Source organism: Canis lupus, chromosome 36 (assembly GCF_003254725.2).
Source record: "Canis lupus dingo isolate Sandy chromosome 36, ASM325472v2, whole genome shotgun sequence".
Taxonomy (NCBI): domain Eukaryota; kingdom Metazoa; phylum Chordata; class Mammalia; order Carnivora; family Canidae; genus Canis; species Canis lupus.
This window is the reverse complement of record NC_064278.1, coordinates 11,780,305-11,795,811: the sequence shown is the minus strand read 5'-3', so window position 1 is coordinate 11,795,811 and position 15,507 is coordinate 11,780,305. Positions and strand designations below refer to the sequence as shown.

Sequence of the window (15,507 nt, the reverse complement as noted above, 5' to 3'; positions counted from 1 at the left end):
TTTTTTCTAACACTAGCAAATACTGAACACTATAATGCCTAAAAACTTCTCCTTCTATTCCATGAAATGAATTTCTTTATCCCTTGGTCTTAATATGAACATCATAGGGTATTTAGATGTCTTCTGCCCTCATCCTCAAATCAGTGTGAAATTATATAGGTATTTCCAACACCCCCATTTGCCCCCGAATGCTTTTTTTTTTTTCTCTCTCTTTCCGATTAATAGGCTCTTGCTCTCCTTGGTAAATAAGTAGAGAATACGAGTCAGGCCCCAGCTATACCACTCCTTTCTGGACAGATTTCCAAACTTTGTAACTTTCCTTATCCTTGTAAAAAAGGAATTTGGTTTTGCTGCAGTTCTTCAAAGAAGCTGTTTTCCAGAGGATATGTTAATGGTTGCTGATATATTAACTCAATGTCTCTTTTTAAAACACTTACTTTAATGAAGGCCTCCTTTGCCTCAATGGAAAGAGGTATCTCTATGGAAATTCAAGTTTCACTACTAATGAACTATTAGTAAGAAAATTTAAGAAAATTCCATTTACAACTGCATCAAAAAGAATAAAATGCCTAGGAATAAATGTAACCAAAGAGGTAAAAGACCTGTACTCTGACAACTGTAAGACATCAATGAAAGAAACTGAAAACACAAACAAATAGAAAGATATACTATGCTCTTAGATTGTAAAAATTTAATATTAAAATGTCCATACCACCCAAAACAATCTGCAGATTCAAATCAATGCCTGTCAAAATAGTCAAATCAATGACATTTTTCACAACTAAAATAAATAATCCTAAACATTGTATGGAACCACAAAAGACCCCGAAAACCAAAAGCAACCTTGAAAAAGAAGTAAACTGGAGGTATCACATTCTTAGATTTCAAACTACAGTTCACTCTTGAACAACATGGGGGTTAGGGATGCCACCCTCCTAGTATGGGAAAAATCCATGTATAATTTTTTAAAGACTTTTTATTTATTCATTTGAGAGAGACAGAGAGAGGGAGTGAGAACACAAGCAGGAGGGAGGGTTAAAGGGAAAGGGAGACTCCCCGCTAAGCGGGTGGCCCAATCCAGGGCTCCATGTATAACTTTTGATACCTGAAAACTTAACTACTGATAACTAACTGTTGACTAGAAGCCTTACTGGTAACATAAACAGTCAATTACATATACTTTGTATGTCATATGTATTATATACTCTATTTCTACAATAAAATAAGCTAAAGAAAAGAAAATGTTATTAAGAAAATACACGTGTAGTACTGTACTTATTGAAAAAGTAATCTGCCTATAAGTGGACCTGTGCAGTTTAAACTTGTGTTGTTCAAGGGTTAACTATATACTACAAAGCTACAGTAATCAAAACAGTATGGTAGTGGACAAAAACAGACACATAATTCAACAGAAGAGAACTGAGAGCCCAGAAATACATCCATACCTATATGGTCAATTAATACATGACAAAGGGGACAAGACATTCTCTTGAACAAATGATGTCAGGAAAACTGTGCAGCTACATGCAAAAGAATGAAACTGGACCACTTTCTTACACCAACATAAGAACAAATGCAAAATGGATTAAAGACCTAAATGTAAGACTTGAAACTATAAAAACTCTAGGGGAAAAAAAACATAGGCAATAAACTCTTTTAGCAATATTTTTTAGACCTGTCTTCTCAGGCAAAGGCAACAAAAGCAAAAATAAACTAAGACTGCATCAAACTAAACAACATTTGCACAGCTAAAGAAACCAACAAAATTAAAAGATAATTTACTGGGAGGACATATTTGCAAGTAATACATCCAATAAGAGGTTAATATCCAAAATAAAGAATTCATGCAACTCAACACCAAATCACCACAATGTGGTTTAAAAATGGGTAGATGACCTGATAGGCATTTTGCAAAGAAGACATACAGGTGGCCAACAGATACATGAAAAAATGTTCAACATCACTCTTCATCAGGGAAATGCAAATCAAAACTGCAATTGAGATATCATCTCACACCTGTCAGAAGGACTAGTATCAAAATAAAGAAAGAAATAACAAGTGTTGGAGAGGATGTGAAGAAAGGGAACCCTCACACACTGTCGGTGGAAATGTAAACTGGTGCAGTCACTATGGAAAACAGTATGGACACTGCTCAAAATTAAAAATAGAAATAACATACAATCCAACGATTTCACTCCTGGGTATTTATCTGAAGAAAAAAACGCTAGCTCAAAAAAGATATACTCACTCTATGTTCATTCCATCATTGGTTACAATAGTGAAGATATGAGAGGAACTTAAGTGTCCACCAACAGATGAATAGGTAAAGAAGCTGTGGTGTATGTAAACAATGGAATATTTTTTAGTCATAAAAAATGAAATCTTGCAACAACACAGATAGACCTAGAGGTTATTGTGTTAACTGGACTAAATCAGAGAAAGACAAATATCACATGATATTACTCATATATGGATTCTAATAAGCAAAGCAGACAAGCAAACAAAATAAACAGACTCATTAATACAAGAACCAGTGGTAACCAGTGGTTACCAGAACGGAAGTGGTGGAAGTATGGGTGAAAGTGAAGGGAATTAAAAAGTAAAAACTTCCAATTTTAAAATAAATAAGCCATGGGGCTGGATGCAAAGAACAGCTTAGGGAATATAGTCAATAACACTGTAATAACTTTGTATGGTGATGTACGGTAACATGGTGATCACTTATTATGTGTATAAACTGAATCACTATGTTGTACATTGAAACTAATACAATATTGCATGCCAACTATATTTCAATAATTTTTTAAATTCTTTCATTTTTAAAAATTAAAAAAAAAAAAAACCTCAGTCTTACTAGTTTCAGGGCTGCTATAACAAATTGTCCCAGATTGAATGGCTTAAAACAACAGAAATTCATTCTCTCACAGTTCTGGAAGCTAGGCGGTGTTGGCAGAGCCATACTATAAAGGCTCTGAGGAAGATGTTCAATGACTTTCTTTAGTGTCTGGTGCTACGAGCAATTTTTGGTGCTCCTTGACTTATTCACCTATCATTCTAAACTCTGTTTCCTTCATCCCATGGCATTCCCCCTGTGTGTCTTCTGTGTCATTTCTCTTCTTCTTATAAGGACACTAGTCATACAAGACTAAGGCCCAGCCTAATTCAATGTTATGCTATCTCAACTTGATTGTATCTGAACCATCCCATTTCCAAATAAAATCACATTCACATGTATCAGGGGTTAGGATTTCAACATATCTTTTTTGGGGGAAAACACAGTTCAACACAACAATCCCAGGTCTTGCACCACAACGTTCCAATTCTTCCCCGATGGTTAAATGTGCTCTAGCCCCAAACATCAGGAGACGTGCAATTTAAATTGTTTATCAACTGTACTTCTTTTTGTTTGAATGCAGCTATGCTTGGTTTCTGCTCTCAATATTAAAGCCATGATAGTGAAGGAAAATTAAGGGAAGTATGCTAATCTGCCTCATGCATCATCTGCAAAACTGTCAGGTAAATTCGGACTTCAAAATTTTTGTTTTAGTGCTAGTGACTGGAAGTAGAATAAACATGGTTTGATTTGCAGTCAGCTTGCTACGTTTGTGACATTACAGCAGTAGAAAAAATATTGTTGAGAAGCATAAACTAAGAAAATTTAATATGGAAGTCATTGATGTAGTCTTGGGAGAGACACTTTTTCAAACAATAGTTGCATTTTATTGCTGCTTTTAACATTCACTACATTTCCAGCAGTGTTGCCATATACATATTAAAGATATCTTTAAAAGTAAATTATATGCAAATATATGGATATTAAATATCACATGGTTGTAAAGCTATTAAAGACTGTTTTTAAGGCTAGAGGAAAAGCTAATTTGGGCCTGACTAATTCACATTTTTGATATTTCAGTAATGGTTCATCTTAATTTTACCTTTGCTTTATGAAAAAATAATTTGCAAAGCATATTTATCTTATGAAGAAATTGCCCTGTTTATGTGACAAATTGTATACATATTTCTTGTAGCTTGGAAACATTTACATATGAATAATTGATACACTAATTATAAATCATTCTCAGCTGTTAGTTATTTTTTTTTTTTTTTTATTGGTGTTCAATTTACTAACATACAGAATAACACCCAGTGCCCGTCACCCATTCACTCCCACCCCCCGCCCTCCTCCCCTTCTACCACCCCTAGTTCGTTTCCCAGAGTTAGCAGTCTTTACGTTCTGTCTCCCTTTCTGATATTTCCCACACATTTCTTCCCCCTTCCCTTCTTTTCCCTTTCACTATTATTTATATTCCCCAAATGAATGAGAACATATAATGTTTGTCCTTCTCCGACTGACTTACTTCACTCAGCATAATACCCTCCAGTTCCATCCACGTTGAAGCAAATGGTGGGTATTTGTCATTTCTAATAGCTGAGTAATATTCCATTGTATACATAAACCACATCTTCTTTATCCATTCATCTTTCGTTGGACACCGAGGCTCCTTCCACAGTTTGGCTATCGTGGCCATTTCAGCTGTTAGTTAAATCAAGTTTTCTAAGTTCCACTTCCAGAGGAGACTAATTCAAAGCAGAATATAGCACAGTAGAGAGTGTTATAAAAGGCATTTCTGTATAAGAAAAAGCTTTTTAATACATAATTTTATTTATGCAAATAGACCCACCCTTTTTTAGATGAAATAACTTAGAACATGTTTCTTATATTAGATTTTATTCCTGATCGCTAATTTGTTCATATTCTGAGATAGAAAGCAAAATGTGTGTTAAAATTAAAGATTGATGGTTTCTATAAATGAGTGAAAGATGGACACCAAGGAATTCTCTTATACATTATAGAACCAAATATAGTTTCACTGTTATTAAGAATCAGGTAATTGTACAAGTTTGCATTCTTTTAGCACAATGAGGGTAACTGAAGATGTGTATGTCTAATATTACTCAACAGGATTTAGGAGATACAGGGAATCTGGCTGAATCTGTTACAAAAATGTACAGAAGAGAAACCTTCAGACATTCTAATTTTGTAATGAGTTCTCAAGGAGTCAAAACTAGTGATGGTTATTGAGAATAATGCAGAGAATTCACGCCTCAAATGCTGGAATTAAAACAGAATTTGTGGCTCAGGTAACCATCACCATATTAGATCAGTGATGAATTAACATGTCATTTTATGCCCACTTCACATGATTATATGAGATCCATTTTAATATGTTCATGATGTCACAAATTCCTCAGATTATATATCAAGAAGTTGACTAGATGCCTATTACCTGTATTTTAGACTTAGCTCTTCTGACTAAGTGAAGTTCACATTTAGACTTAGGCCTAATTAGTGAGGAGAGTTTATCTCAAAGGTAGCTCTCATAAGAGAAAGATCTTTGCGATCTAACCATAATGATTTAGCATAGATTTTTGTGGGCCTTAATTATCCTTCTACTTTATAAAAACAATTCTGAAAGATTGACTTATTATATAAATTGAGGGAAAATGCTATATATATATATTTGGTGTGTTTATATTGATATTTGAATATCAAGTGGCTGTTCCATTAGTGCTTATGTCACAGGGATTACAATGATTGTGGCATGGAACGGTTGCTTCTGAAAACCTTAGATGTTACATAGGGAAAATGAGAAGTGTAAATTCTTGAATGCTCAGCTCAGAACATGGGAAAAAAGAAAAGGAATTAGAAAATCTCTATGAAAGTTTTAAAAGATTCCTTATCTTCCTAAACAGGTAACAGTGAACTTGACTGGTTACAGAGTTGCAGTACCAATTAAATGTAGCACTCTATCAGGTCTCTTCAATTAACATTAAGGCATGGTGTGGAAGACATTGGAAACTAGGATAGTGGGCCATTTGGGGTAAAAACAAAAAAGACCAAGAAGTTTGAATCCCTAAATTATCCTAAACCTTCCTTAATTGTAGAAGTAATCAGTCCTTATATGAAAGAACCAGCATTACTGTTGTAAAACTCTTTCACTTCAGGCAGTTGCCCCAAGTATGCCTTTTTTGCATCAAGACTCAACCTCACCACCTTTCATTGCCTCTGGTCCTAAGCAAGAGATTTTTATCCTACTATACCCCCGATGGAGAAATTAAAAAACCTACTCCGGAAAAAGCCTTTATTCAAAAGAATTGCAGAAACATGCTAATGTAAATATTCTCAAGATGAGCATGCTGGGGAAAAGCAAATATCCAGACCTTCCAGAAATATTAGATGTTGGTTCTAAACTGAAGCTAATTCTCAAGGACCCAAAACCCTGCTATGATTCATGGCCAGACTGAGTGGCATTGGAGTTCAGTTAAAAGATGAAGTTGTGGTCTGGGGATTCTCATGAGACACCCACTGCAGTCATGGCCATATGCTGTGGTTCTTTCTTTGGTCCTAGAACATATACTTAGTAACTAAAAGAATCCTTAGATTTGTTCCTGTGAACTGGGGGTCATTATGGTAAGTGCATCACATGGAAGCCATTATGTCACACCTGTACCAAGACAGTAAGTGAAAAGCAATAGCCAATCCCAAAAGATGGGCAGAAATCAATGCGATTTTCAAATACCTAGAAAACTGAGTGGTGATGATTCATACTGCTTCTCCCCATTAATTTACTTTTTGGCTGAAACAAAAGCCAAACAGGCTTTGCAAAATTAATGATCAGATATTACTGCAAAGTTAATCAGATCATTTTACCAACACAACTCTGATGGGAAAACAGAGATATCAGTGGATAAAACCAATATATCCTGACACACCGATTTTGCTTTCTTTAGATTCCCATCAACAGACATAAGCATGATCAGAAATAGTATAACAGGGATGCCTGGGTGGCTCAGTGGTTGGGCATGTGCCTTCAGCTCGGGGCCCAATCCCACAGTCCTGGGATTGAGTCCCAAATCCGGCTCCCCTCGGGGAGTCTGCTTCTCCCTCTGCCTATGTCTCTACCTCTCTCTCTCTCTATGTCTCTCGTGAATAAATTAATAAATCTTAAAAAAAAAAAAAGAAAGAAACAGTAGAACACTCTGACTGTCTTATCATAAGATATGTCAGTTCATCTGTTCCTGGTCATCGCATTGTCCAGAGGGATTTTGATTGTCCTGTTATTCCTCAACTATCAGGTTGGTTCATCATATTGATGACATTATGCTAATTGGACCTGGCTACAGGATGTGACAAACTTTCTAGCTGCCTTAGTAAAGCACAGGCATACAAAAGGAAATGGGATGAACCTTGAAAAAGTTAAGGAGCCCACATATCTGTGTAGTATCTAGGAAAAAAAGGTATGCTGAAATGCCCTTTCTAAAGTGAGAGACGATCCTTTTTGTCCTTCATGACCTGTGTATTATCCGATCAATGAATGATAAAGTTATACGAGCAGCAGTATCCTATGCTTAAATGAAACTATTTGTTAAAAGAATGAACAAATGTTACTTTTTAAAAACATTTTTCAAATATTTCATTTCCCTTTTACATTACCCTAATTACCCTAATATGACTGGTACGTTTCTTTAACTGAAAGGAAATTAGAAGGAAATCATTAAGAATATTTAACTTTCCAAAGAGTGTAGAGACATTCTCAAAAACCAATTCACACAGTTCTAAAACAAAGAAGTAATCTAATGGCCCATCAGAGGGCAAATGGTGATCCAAAAAATTACTGTGGGTTCCTTAAAGTGCCCTTTGCTATTCATTTCCTTCCCTTTAATAACAAATCATTATATATATGGAATTACTGTATCTGGTAATATTTATCCACTCATTCATTATTCATTTAGGTAATGAATAGACATCTAGAGATAGAAACGATAGAGATAGAGAAAGTATGAATCATAAACAATGCAGTAGATTTTAAATGAATCTCTAGGACATTGGATTTACAGGTTGGTAAAGGAAATGCTTATTTCGGTGAAGACACAGATTCAGTGTCTTCGTTTCTAAATAGGGTAGCTTAATAATTCTAAAGGAAGACAAAAATATTAATGTAAGTTACTCATAAAATTAATGAATTTTGTCCCAACTAAATAAGAATTTTTCTTAAAAATTGAACAAAAGTTTGTGTTTACTGTCTTTATGATGATTAATTGGATTAATGATGCTTAACAAATTTTAACAATATTTAAAACTATTTAATGGAATTTAAATTGATTTAACAATTTAAATGTTCTATCAACCATGAAGAAGAGATGTTAAATGATCCCAGGTTAATTAGCTTTTGATGCTTAACCAGTCTGATCTAGTCTTTTGAGCCTAAAAACATAATAAGGATTTCAAAAAGTTTAGTTATTCCCAGCTTGGTTTAAGAAGGCTAAAGACACTAAGCCTTATTTAATGAGGCTTAACTACATTTAATGGAGCTTGAAAATTTTAATGAAGTTTAAGTTTTAGTAAGACATAAGAATCCCCTCCTATTTAAGATTACGAATATTTTTCTTTATATCTGGAAAGCACCTTAACACCTAGGGCAATTATGAATACAATAAAAATCTATTGATAAATAAAGATGATCTCTAAAGGATTCACTATGTTTTGGGGGCTGGAGAGGCAATCAGGAAAATGAAATTGTGAGTATTCCAATAAAATAGCACATAATAGATTCTTAGAATCTGAAGGGGCCTTTTCTTCCATTTTATTTGATGTTTTACCCAAGGAAGGACCCTTCTATATACTATTCCTGAAATACTGCCATTTAGCTGTAACCCTGAGCAATGCCTGTAAGAAGACTACAACTCTAGAAAACATCACATTGGACTTTTAACTAACTATTTATGGATAACTAATTGTTTTATAGTGAGATGCAAAATGGTATTATGAAGTCAATTGACTTACATTTGAATATTGACACCAATAGTTACCAAATGCATTAAATACATTGCTAGAAATAAAAAACAATATTTAAGAACATATCTTCTGGACTTAAGACTGCCTAAGTTTATATTCCAGCACCAATATAAGCTTACTAGCTGTGAAGCCTGAAGAAAGTTATTTAACCTCTCTGAACCTTGATACTTCAAGAGGATTTATTTCTTCATAGAGTTGTTATGTGGCAAGGAATAGGCAATCAGTGATGGATAAAGGATATTTGGGAATTCTTTGTACAATTCTCATAAATTCTAAATGCTAGAAATCATTTCAAAATAAAAAAATAAAGCAAATATAAATATTTAAATGCAGCTCTTGTGAACATCAAATAGTTCATTTTTTTTTTATTTTGTGTCAGACTATTCTGTCCATCTTATACCTGTTCACTGGAGTATTTAATCCATTTAAGTTTAATATAATTAAATAACTTATTACTATATGTTTTCTATTTTCTTCTCTGTTCTTTGTTCTTTTTATATCTTTTTCTGCCTGTTTGGATTAACTATTTTCAAAATGATCCTTTTGGCATTTCATTTTACTTCCTCTGTTGTTTTTATGAATACCTCTGTTTTAATGTTTTAGTGGTTGTTCCAAAAACTAAAATAGTATCCATAATTTATCACAATCTTTCTTGGATTAATATTACACGAGTTTAGGAAATCAACAAGGAGATAGTGGCTTTGAATGACACTTGAACCAGATGGATTTCATAGGTATTTTCAAAACATTCCATTCTAAAACAAGAGAATACACATTCTTTTCAAGTGCACATGAAACATTCTCCAGACAGATCACCTATAGGCCACAAAAGAACTCTCAACAAATTAAAACGATTTAAATCATACCATGCATCTTTCCAACCACAATTCTATGAAACTAGAAATCAACCACAAAACAAACAACTGGAAAAATCACAAATATACGAAGGTTAAACAACATGCTACTAAACAATGAATAGGCCAATTAAGAAATCAAAGAGGAGGCGCCTGGTGCGGTTGGTGCAGGGTCGTGGGCTACTCATGGCGTCCCCGTCTCAGAGACTGCAGACCAAACCAGTCATTACTTGTTTCAAGAGCGCCTCTTGATCTACACTTTCATCTTCTGGATCACTGGCGTAATCCTTCTTGCCATTGGCATTTGGGGCAAGGTGAGCCTGGAGAATTATTTTTCCCTTTTAAATGAGAAGGCCACCAATGTCCCCTTCATGCTCATTGGCACTGGCACTGTCATCATTCTTTTGGGCACCTTTGGCTGTTTTGCTACCTGCCGAGCTTCTGCATGGATGCTAAAACTTACGCAATGTTTCTGACTCTCATTTTTTTGGTTGAATTGGTTGCTGCCATCATAGAATTTGTTTTCATGCATGAGATTAGGAATAGCTTTAAGAATAATTATGAGAAAATTTTAAAGCAGTATAACTCTATGGGAGATTATAGAAGCGATGCAGTAGACAAGATTAGATTCAAAATAAGTTTCATTGTTGTGGGGTCACTGACTATAGAGATTGGAGGGATACTATTACTCAGAAAAAGGATTTCCCAAAAGTTGCTGTAAACTTGAAAATTGTTCTCCACAGAGAGATGCAGATAAAGTAAACAATGAAGGTTGTTTTATAAAGGTGATGACCATAATAGAGTCAGAAATGGGAGTGGTTGCGGGAATTTTTTTTGGAGTTGCTTGCTTTCAGCTGGTTGGAGTCTTTCTAGCCTACTGCCTCTCTCGCACCATAACAAATAACCAGTATGAGATAGTGTAATCATCAAACCACGGGCTTACTATTGTTCAGCTTTAAGGACATTTACATTCCCCCCTGTGAGCTAGGAGAGTGCCTGGATGGAAGATTGCCTAATACTACTTACAATAGGCCAAAAATTTCCATCAATAATAGTCTGATTGAATCAAGACATTTGTGTAGGTCCACCTTTTGTCCCACTGGTGTTAATCATTGAAACCCCTGTATCACTGTGAAACACTGGAAGAGCTAATAAATTATAAATGAAGCAAAAAAAAAAAAGAAATCAAAGAGGAAATCAAAAAATACATGGAAAGATAAAAATGAAAACACAATGGTCCAAAATCTTTGAGATTCAGCAAAAACTTTCTAAGAAGGAAGTTTACAGCAATGCAGGCATAATTCAAAAAGAGAAACTTCAAATAAACAACTTAAACTTACACCTAAAGAAGCTAGAAGAAGAATGAACAAAATCTAAAACCAGTAAGAGAAAGGAAATAATAACAATTAGAGCAGAAATAAACACAGAAATGAAAAAACAAAACAAGAATAAAATAGATCACTGAAATCCAGAGCTGAACTGGTTCTTTGAAAAGATCAACATATTGATGGACCTTTAGCAAGAGTCATTTTAAAAAAAAGAAAGAAAATCAAGAAAGAGAAAAAAAGAAAGGACACAAATAAATAAAATCAGAAATGAAAGAGGAGAAATAATAACCAAACCACAGAAACACAAAGGATTATAAGAGAATATGAAAAATTACATGCAACAAATTAGACAACCTGGAAGGAATAGAAAACTTCCTAGAAACATGAAACTAGAAACCTAGAAACTTCCTCTGAAAACTGAATCATGAAGAAATAGAAAATTTGAACAGACCAATTACCAGCAATGAAATTGAATCAGTAATAAAACTCATAAAAAACAAAAGTTCAGGACCAGACAGCTTCACAGATGAATTCTACCAAACATTTAAAGAAGAATTAATACCTATTTTTCTCAAACTATTCTAAAAAATAGAAGAGGGAAAACTTTCAAATTCATTTGATGAGGCTAACATCGCCCTGATACCGAAACCAGACACTACAAAGAATGAATGAATGAATGAATGAATGAATGAAAGAAACAAAGAAAACTACAGGTTAATATCTCTAATGTATATAGATGCAAAAATATTCAACAAAATATTAGCACCAAATCCAATAACACATTGTAAAAAAACCATTCACCACAATCAAGGGGGATGTATTCCTAGGTTGCCAGGTTGGTTCAATACTTGCAAATCAATGAATCTGCAAGTGTGATACATCATCTCAACAAGAGAAAGGATTGAAGCCATTTGATTATTTTAATAGATGCAGAAAAAGCCTTTGACAAAGCACAACATCCATTTATGATAAAAACCATCTGCAAAGGCAGATTTAGAAAGTACATACCTCAACATAATAAAGGCCATATGTGAAACACCCACAGCTAACATCATACACAATGGTGAAAAACTGAGAACTTTACCCCTCAGATCAGGAACAATACAATGATGTCCACTTTCAACATTTTTTAAAAGATTTTATTTATTTATTCATGAAAGACACACACACACACAGAGAAGCAGAGACACAGACAGAGGGAGAAGCAGGCTCCATGCAGGGAGCCCAATGCGGTACTCCATCCCAGGACTCCAGGAGCATGCCCTGAGCTGAAGGTAGACACTCAACCACTTAGCCACCCAGGCATCCCTATTCTCACCATTTTTATTCAATAAAGTACTGGAAGTCCTAGCGATAGCAATTAAGCCAGAAAAAGACACAAAGGGCATCCGAATTGGTAAGAAAGAAGTAAACATTCACTATTTGCAGATAACATGATATTCAGAGAAAACCCTAAAGACTGCACCAAAAATATACTAGAACTGATTAATGAATTCCATAATGTCACAGGATACAAAATCAATTTGCAGAAATCTGTTGCTTTTCTATACACTAATAATGAAGTAGCAGCAAGAGAAAGGAAGAAAAAATCCCACTTACAACTGAACCAAAAATAATAAAATAACTAGAAATAAACTTAATCAAGAAGGTGAAAAACCTGTACCCTGAAAATATAAAACAGATGAAAGAAATTGAGGACAACAAAAACAAATGGAAAGATATATCATGTACATGGACTAGAAAAACAAATATTTTTAAAATGTTTGTACTACCCAAAGCAATCTATAGTTTGAATGCAATCCCTATCAAAATACCAGTAACATTTTTCATAGAACTAGAACAAAAATCCTAAAATTTGTTTGGAGCTACAAAGGACTCTGAATAGCCAATTGAAAAAGAAGAACAACACTGGAGGTATCAGAATCCCAGATTTCAAGATATGCCACAAAGCTGCAGTAATCAAAACAGTATAGTACTAGCACAAAAACGGACGTTTAGATCTATGAAACAGAATAAAGAGTCTGAAAATAAACCCACACTTACCTGGGCTGTCTCTTTAAAAAGTGGTGTTGGGAAAACTGGACAGCATGCAAAAGAAAAACTGGACCGCTTTCCTAAACCAGACACAAAAATAAATTCAAAATGTATTAAATACCTAAATGGAAGGCTTGAAACTACAAAAATCCAAGAAGAGAGCATAAGCCATAATTTCTCTGACATCAGGCATAGAAACATTTGAAGGAAGAGAAACAAAAACAAACTATTGGGACTACATCAAAATGAAAAGCTTCTGAATAGCAAAGAAAACAATGAACAAAACTTAAACAGCCTATTGAATGAGAGAAGATATTTGCAAATGACATATTTGTAAAGGTTTGTTTCCAAAATAAAGAACTTAGGCTACTCAATGCACAAAGACCCCAAATACCCAATTAAAAAACAGGCAGAAGACTTGAATAGATATTTCTCCAAGAAGACATAGAAATGGCCAGCAGACATAGGAAGAGATGTTCAACATTCTCATCATCAGGGAAATGCAAATCAAAACCACAATGAGATATCACCTCACACTTGTCAGAATGGCTAAAATAAAAAACACAGGAAAAAAAATATTCACAAGGATGTGGAGAAAAAGTAATCCTCATGCAGTGTCGATGGGAAAGCAAACTGGTGCAGCCACTACAGAAAACAGTATGGAGGCTCCTCAAAAAAATTAAAAATAGAATTATCATATGATCCAACAATTCCATTACTGGTTATTTACCCAAAGAATATGAAAATACAAATTTGAAAGGACATATGCACTCCTTTGACTACTGCAGCATTATTTACAATAGCCGAATTATGGAAGTATCTACTGATAGATGAATGGCTAAGGAAGAAATGACATAAACAATGGAATATTACTCAACCATAAAAAGGAATGAAATCTTGCCATTTGCAACAGCATGGATGGAGCCAGTGAGTAAAATGTAAAGTGAAATAAGTCAGTGGAGAAAGACAAATACCTTATTATTTCACTCATATGAGGAATTTACAAAACAAAACAAAAGAATGGAGGAAAAAAAGACAAGCCAGAAAAGTATGGAGAGACCTCCAACTACAGAGTGAAAACGTGGTTACCAGAGGGGAGGTGAGTAGCAGGATGGGTGAAACAGGTGATGGGGATTAAAAGTACACTTATCATGATGAGCACTGAGTAACATATAGAATTGCTGAATCACTATACTGTACACCTGAAACTAATATAACACTGTATATTAACTATACTGGAATTAAAATGTAAAAATATTTCAGTTTAGGTATAATGCAAGATGCTTATTACAAAAGTAACGTTCCATGTTACTCTCTTGCTATCTTCTATGCTATCCTAATGATGCATTTATCACTATTTGTGATATAAATCACACAACAAATGTTACTGTTGTGCTTTAAAGATACAATTTATATTTTAAAGAAATTAGTTAAGAAAAGGTATTTTATATGTGCTTACCATTTATAGTGCTCTTCAGTGCTTACTGTAGATTTACCTTTCTAACTTCTTTTTTTTTTTTTTTAGATTGAAGACTGGCCTTTAGCATTTCTCTCTTTTTTTTTAAGATTATTTATTTGAGAGAGAGAGAGATAATATGCATGAGCGGGGTGGAGGGTGCAGAGGGAGAAGGAGAAGTAGACTCCCTGCTGAGCAGGGAGCCCGAATGGGGGCTCCATCTCAGGACCCTGGATCATGAACTAAGTGGAAGGCAGATGCTTAACTGAGTCATCCAGATGTCCTGGGAGCAGGACTTTTGGCCACCACAAGTTCTATTGGCTTTTCTTTCTCTGAAAAAAATTTAACCTTTACTTTAAAAGGTTATTTTTACTGCATATAAACCTATATTTATATTTGCCTTTTTAGTTTTGTTTTCTGGATGAGTTTTGTTGACTGGTTTTGTTTCTTCTAAACAACTTTAAAGCTATCATTCCATACTTTCTATATGCTTTGTTCACAATGGGAACTCAGCCACCATATTTAACTTTGTTTCTCTGCACATAATGTGACTTCTTTATCTGGATGCCTTTGGAATTTATCATGGATTTTCAGTAGCATTGCTATGATGTGCCTTAGTGTGATTTTCTTGCATTACCCTGTTTGGAATTTGCTGAGTATCTTAAATTTGTGGATTAATGTCTCTTATGAAATTTAGAAACCGTCTAACTACCATTTCTTTAAACACATTCTGTCCTGGTTTGTTGTTTCTCTCCTAGGGGGCTCCAAAATCAAAGTGCTTGACATTAGACTGATTGATTGATTTGTTGTGTTTTGCTTTGTTCTCTTGCTTTTCAGCCCGACCTTCTTTGTACTTTTCTCAGCAAAACTGGTAGTGGTGTTGGACTTTAGTAGAGACAATTGTTGGACAAAGCAAACTGTTCTCTCATCTTAACTGTATTCAAGACTATCATCATTCCTGCTTGCTCCTATTTTAAG

At 34.5% G+C, this 15,507-nt stretch overlaps 1 long non-coding RNA gene and 1 pseudogene across 1 annotated transcript in view; one reads left to right on the top strand and one right to left on the bottom strand.

Moving 5' to 3' along the window:
* The window catches only part of LOC125754452 (uncharacterized), a 50,555-nt gene that overhangs the window by 23,020 nt on the left and 12,028 nt on the right, over positions 1–15,507 (bottom strand). The window contains exon 2 of the long non-coding RNA XR_007408709.1: positions 13,083–13,153. This is a non-coding gene — a long non-coding RNA (uncharacterized LOC125754452). The remainder of the gene's footprint in view (positions 1–13,082; positions 13,154–15,507) is intronic.
* On the top strand, positions 9,864–10,882 carry LOC112668277 (tetraspanin-6-like; annotated as a pseudogene).